This window comes from Rattus norvegicus, chromosome 8, assembly GCF_021556685.1.
Source record: "Rattus norvegicus strain SHRSP/BbbUtx chromosome 8, alternate assembly SHRSP_T2T, whole genome shotgun sequence".
In the NCBI taxonomy this organism is placed as follows: domain Eukaryota; kingdom Metazoa; phylum Chordata; class Mammalia; order Rodentia; family Muridae; genus Rattus; species Rattus norvegicus.
The window spans coordinates 74293394-74300186 of NC_141541.1; positions in this window are offsets into that span (position 1 = coordinate 74293394).

Here is a 6793-nt window from a genome sequence, read left to right on the forward strand (position 1 = left end):
AAGTCTAACCTCAGCTGTGGAAAGGAGTGTATCAGACTCAGCATCAAGAAAGGCAATAATTAAATCCTTAGCCTTTAAAAATGTGAATACTGAATGCAGGGAAGGAATCAGACCACTGAAGGCAGGGTCAGCACCAGTAGATGAGTGGATCTTGCTTACCTGATATGACTGTGATAGGAGAAGCTGCCACTAGACAACTAGAGATGACCCAAGATTTAAAATGTTTTAATTGTGGTGAGCAGGATCATCTCAGACATAACTGCAGGAAAAATCAAAGTAATACCAAAAGGTGGCCTATACCTCCTGGAATATGTCAAAGAAGTGGCAGAGGCGGACATTTGACTAGGGAATGTAAAGCAATAACAGACAAATGGGGCAACACCCTGCCAAAAAAACTCCCAGGGGGACCTCTCGCAGGCCCCAATGCCAGACAGGCAGAGTTCTCTTCCTCAGAACAATTAAGCATCACTGCTTCAAAAACAGAAGCTCTGAGACTAGACGAGGCTGAGGCAAGTTCTGTAGATAATCCCAAAAACCTCAAAGGGAGCCAAAAACGAATATTTCAGCAAACTTCTCTAGAGAATCAAAGACCAAAACTCAGAATACTAGTAAACAATATTGAAATTGAAGGAATAGTTGACACTAGCAGATGTCACCATCATCTCTCCAAAATCTTGGCCTGCTAGTTGGCCACTTCAAGAAGTGGATATCCGGGGCTGGGGATTTAGCTCAGTGGTAGAGCGCTTACCTAGGAAGCGCAAGGCCCTGGGTTCGGTCCCCAGCTCTGAAAAAAAGAACCAAAAAATAAATAAATAAATAAATAAATAATCTTAAAAAAAAAAAAAAAAAGAAGTGGATATCCAATTTCAAGGAGTTGAGACCTTATCCCAAACAAAGCAAAGCACCAGGTGGCTTAACTGTATAGGACCAGAAGGCCAGGTAGGAAAGTTGAGGCCATACGTGGCTGATATAGCCATTAACTTATGGGGAAGAGATCTATTACTGGAAATCCCAAATTGATATACCCTCAGTTTCAGTGTCTGGCCATGAAACCCATCAAGCTCCTAATAAGAACTGTAAATTAGTCAGGGAATGTTTTCAAAGGCAGTTACAGACTGTCCAAGCTGTCCATAAACAAGATACAGCAGAGGCTAACAATTTAGCTGTACCCCAAAGAGCCATTGCTGCTAAGACACTAACAGCCTTGCCACTAAGGTGGCTGACTGACCAACCCGTCTGGATTGATCAGTGGTCTATGACAAAAGAAAAACTACAGGCATTAGAACAGCTAGTCCAGGAGCAGCTGGAGGCTCAGCATATAGAGGAGTCCACCAGCCCTTGGAATTCTCCAGTATTTGTCATTAAAAAAAAAATCTGGCAAATGGAGGATGTTGACAGATCTCAGAGCGATTAATAAGGTTATTCAGCCAATGGGTTCCCTGCAGCCTGGGATCCCACTGCCTTCCATGTTGCCTAAAGAATGGCCTATAATAGTGATGAATCTAAAAGATTGTTTTTTCACAATTTCTCTACACGAATGCATAAGGAAAGGTTTGCCTTTTCAGTGCCTGCCTTCAATAGAGGTCGCCCAATAAAAAGATATCAATGGAAAGTCCTGCCTCAAGGAATGTTAAACAGCCCCACCTTGTGTCAATATTTTGTACAACAGCCATTGGAGATGATTCGCAAACAATTTCCCCAATCCATTATTTATCATGAGATGGATGACATCCTATTGGCTGACCCAGATATAAATATCCTGGAAAGAATGTTTGATGAAGTAAAAAAAAACCTTACCTCTCTGGGGATTGCAAATTGCCCCTGAAAAAATACAAAGAGGGAATTCTATTAATTATCTGGGGTATAAAATAAGTCTGCAGTGGGTTAGACCACAAAAGGTGCAAATCAGAAGAAACCAATTAAGAACCCTAAATGACTTTCAGAAGCTACTGGGAGATATTAACTGCCTGCGTCCTGCCATTGGCTTGGCCACTCAAGAGTTAAGCAATTTATTTCAAACATTACAAGGTGATAAAGATTTAAATAGCCCCAGGAAACTGTCAGCTGAGGCTGAGAAGGAGTTAGCTTTGGTAGAAAGGAAATTGCAGGATGCACATCTAGATCGTATTGATCCAAAGATGGCCTGCATCTTAGTCATCTTACCCTCTACTCATTCCCCTACAGGAATTCTCATGCAGAGGGAAGATTATATCTTAGAATGGATATTTTTAGCACATAGACAGAGCAAGAAGCCAAACACCTACATTGAGAAGGTCTCTGAATTGATACTAAAAGGAAAAATGAGACTTCGACAATTAGTTGGAATGGATCCAGCTGAAATTGTGGTACCTTTTACTAATGCAGATATCGCCTCATTATGGGCACAAGATGAACATTGGCAAAGAGCATGCAATAATTTCTTGGGAGAGATTAACAACAGATACCCTAAAAGCAAGCGGCTTCAGGTCATAAAAAGAACTAATTGGATTCTCCCTCGGATAATAAAGGGAACTCCAATATCTGGAGCCCCTACATTTTACACTGATGCCAGTAAGTCAGGAAAAGCAGGATATAAATCAGAAGATGTAAGTAAGGTGGTTGAGAGTCCCTATAAGTCAGTTCAAAAATCTGAATTATATGCAATACTCATGGTGTTGTCAGATTTTCAAGAGCCTCTTAATATAGTAACTTATTCTCAATATGCAAAAAGGGTCGTTTTACACATAGAGACTACTGAACTTATTCAGGATGATTCTGAATTGACTTCACTATTTACTCAGTTGCAACAAATGATCAGAAATAGGAGTTATCCAATATGTATAACACACATAAGATCCCTTACAGGTCTGTGAGATCCTCTGGAGCAAGGTAATAATGAAATTGACCAGCTATTAATAGGAAGTGTACTAGAGGCTTCAGAATTCCATAAAAAACACCATGTTCACAGTAAAGGTTTAAAGAAAGAATTCTCTATCACATGGCAACAAGCCAAAGAAATTGTGAGGCAATGTCCTACTTGCTCATTATACAACCAAACTCCATTGCCTACAGGAACTAACCCTAAGAGTACCTAAAGAAATGTTATTTTGGGGGCTGGAGAGATGGCTCAGTGGTTAAGAGCTCCGACTGCTCTTCCAGAGGTCCTGAGTTCAATTCCCAGCAACCTCAAGGTGGCTCACAGTCATCTGTAATGGTATATGAAACCTTCTTCTGGTGTGTCTGTAGACAGCTACAGTGTACTCACTCTACAGTGTACTCACATACGTAAAATAAATAAAAATCTTTAAAAAAAAAAAAGAAATGTTATTTGGCAGATGGAAGTCTTCCATTTTACAGAGTTTGGTAAACTGAAATATGTGCATCATACTGTGGACACATATTCAGGATTTCAATGGGCAGCTGCCTTACCATCGGGAAAGGCTGACTCTGTAATTACACATTTGTTAGAATTTATAACCATTATGCTAATACCCATACAAAATAAAGTGGACAATGGTCCAGGGTATATCTCTAATAAGATGAAGCAGTTCTTTGAATATTATAATATAAAACATGTTACAGACATACCACACAGTCCTACAGGACAAGCAATTATGGAGACATCTAATTGAACGCTAAAGGAGATGCTAAACAGGCAAAAGGGGGCAACAAAACCCTCAAAGATAGGTTTCACAGTGCTTTACTAACCTAAAATTTTTAAATGCTAATGAACAAAATAACACAGCTGCTGAAAGGAATCTTTTGTGGAAAAGATTACTGAACTAAACCAGCCTGTTTATATTAAGGACATTCTGACATCACAATAGAAAAGGAAAAATGTGTTACGCTGGGGGGGGGGGGGTTATGCCTATGTTTCCACAGGAAAAGAAAAGCTATGGGTTCCTTCCAAGTTGATAAAGATCAGACATGACACAGGGAGACCTCCTGAAGACCTTGGCGACAAGAAAAAGGAGACTAGCACAATCAACAAAAATAGGTGAAGTATATATGTGGATGTTTATGTCTCTATATATGGAGACAGCTCTGGAACTGGTTGAGACTAAAATGTCTATACACAGCCAGTAACATTTACTGGGTACAAATTTCTCATAACTTGTTATTACATGCATCCTTTAAGATGGCCGTGTATTTGATTATGTGAGCAAACTAACCTGAAGAAAGGCAGTCGTTTTAATTGATCCTCATTAACCAATCTGTGCACCCTGCACAGTCCATGTGAAGGCCTTTACAGAACTACATGATGCCTATAAGTTTTGTGTGCTGCAGGATGAAAGAAGAGAAAAACAGCCCCGAAAAGATTACACTCTGGGATGCTGAGATTCTGGGACCTTCCATTCCAGCTCCACACTTGATTCTACCTCAACTACATTGAAGCTGCTTCTTCTAAAGACTTGCCTCCAGAGCCTTTCCTGAACAGCTAGCTCGCCTGTCCAGCCTTTCACACTGTCATAGTCAAGATGTCAGCTAAGCAATGAACTTTCTCAGCACAGAGTGACTGGAAGGCAAATGATGCCAGCCAGCTCTCCTTTGACAAAGCCAATTTTCCTAATTCCCTTGGGCCCCCAGCAGGAATGCTTCGCCCCAATTCAGCTGGAAGCAGAAAAGAAGATCATCGTCCCAGTTCCTTATGTTTGGGTGGATGGTTCTGGTTATTTTAGGAATTATAGATATGTTGTCATTTAAGGGATACTTTACAAATGTAGCTTTGGACAGGGAAGGAACTAGAGTTTAAACTCAGGGATTTCTACCTTTCCTTTCCTCCTCTCTATCCTTCCTTCTTAGGTAAAAGGGAACGGGGTGGAAAAGAAAGTATCATAGAATTAGAGAAATAGACAAATAGGGATAGGTTAGCAAATTTACTCTTAAACAAAATATTACATAGCTATATCTTACATTGGTAGAAATCTTTGTAATTGATACAAAGTTGAAGTTATAATCTTTACATTGGTATAGAATTTATTTGATACAAATTTAAGGTTTTCATTGGTATTTCTTATTGATTTAAAATTGTGGTTAATATTGTTACTTTCACATAGACATTGTGCCTATACAATACATTTAAGAATACAATGCTTAGACCCAGTCCTATAACTGCTATTAGACACTGTTTTTAGTTGATTAAACCGTACAAGTTAAGGGTCAGATAGCAACCTCATGGCTCTGAGTCAATTAAAAGGTGTTTTTGAGATACTTCAATTAAAAATGGTCAAGAGTAGTCAAGGCTTAACAGTTCAGAAATGCTTTGTGTAGATAGATAATCTTCAAAGGCGTCAGAAGTCCACAGAATATGACATTTATTGGCATTTCTTTATTAAAGATCATTTAACTAGAGACCTGTCTGCTTCTGACAGTACCCCTTCTTAGATTATAAGAAGAAATTGAGCATCAATGGAGTTGCTCCAATTGTGGCGAGGCAGCCACTAGGCAAGAATTGCCTCAGTTCATCTACAGACAAAATACTGTCCAGAAAAAGGACAAATTATGCAGAATAGTCGACTAATAATCTCTGCCAAGACAGGGTAATCAGCCCTTCAAAATCTGCATTACAAAGGTCTGTCTGATGATCCTGGCCCAGAAGGCTGAAGACTGATGCCCTGACATTTTGAGGAATGAGGGACTGTCCAGGAGATCAGCGGTCTCTATAGATTTGGCTAAGTTTTGGAAGCTTCTCATATTTTCAGGTAATATTAGTCGTTCTTGGATTTCTGATGTGGTTGAAGACTGGTAGGCTCATAGCTAACCCGAGCTGTTAAACATTGAGAAAGATAGTATAGATTTGAAAGGGTGGTCTTCAGATGACATACAATCTAGAACCAAGATATAAGTCAGGTGTAGAATTATAATCTTTTAGGATTGATGGCAGAGTGCTAATAAATTTAATGAACAAAGTTGATAAAGTGTATCTTATACTTCAAAAATTGTAGAATGGTAATAGTTATATTCAATTTATATTTGAGGGAAAAGAGCCATTTAACTGGACAAAGGGGGAAATGTGGGTTGCCCTGGAGCTGTTTGTATTTTGATGCTAGTTCCACTTCTCCAAGAAGAACTGCCTAGTCACGTACTCACTACTCAGGTGACTTCTCCCATTTTAACTTGTAAAATAAAGGCAAGAGCCTGTGATTGGGCAGGGGAAGGGAAGGTGGAGCTGAAGAGTTAAGGGGTTTGGGGGTGGGGAAGTCAATGGAAGAGGAGGTGGAAGAAATATGGAGCAGAAGCACATGACCTGGAGAAACTACAAGTTCTAAGGGATCTCATAGCTGGGGAATAGAGTAATGTAGTGGTAGATCTGCCCAATCTAGGCGTGCATCTTGTATTCATAGTAATTGAGCTGTGTTTTCTTTGTGTGGACTTATTTGGGTTGGAGAGGTTACTGCAACATACACACACACACACACACACACACACACACACACACACACACACACACACATGCAAACACGCTAATATTCTATTCCAAGCTAGGAATGGTGGTACACACCTGTAATCCCAGCACTTGGGGAGTAGAGACAGGAGGGCTAGTATAAGGCCATCACTTAACATGCTCTAGTCTGTGAGTGCTCCAAAAATGAGGTTATGCTAGCTAAGGCATACTTTTACTCTCATTTAGGGGAATGTGAAAAGATCTCTGGGAAATACTTTTGGCATCAGGTGATGGAGGAAAACAAGCAGTAATAAAGAACCACCACTTTACATCATAGGGAGAGTCCGAGAGGACTCCTGCAAGTTTTAACTGGTACCTACCATGAAAGGAAAAAGAATGGGGAATGCTTCATCTCAGGATGTTGCCTGT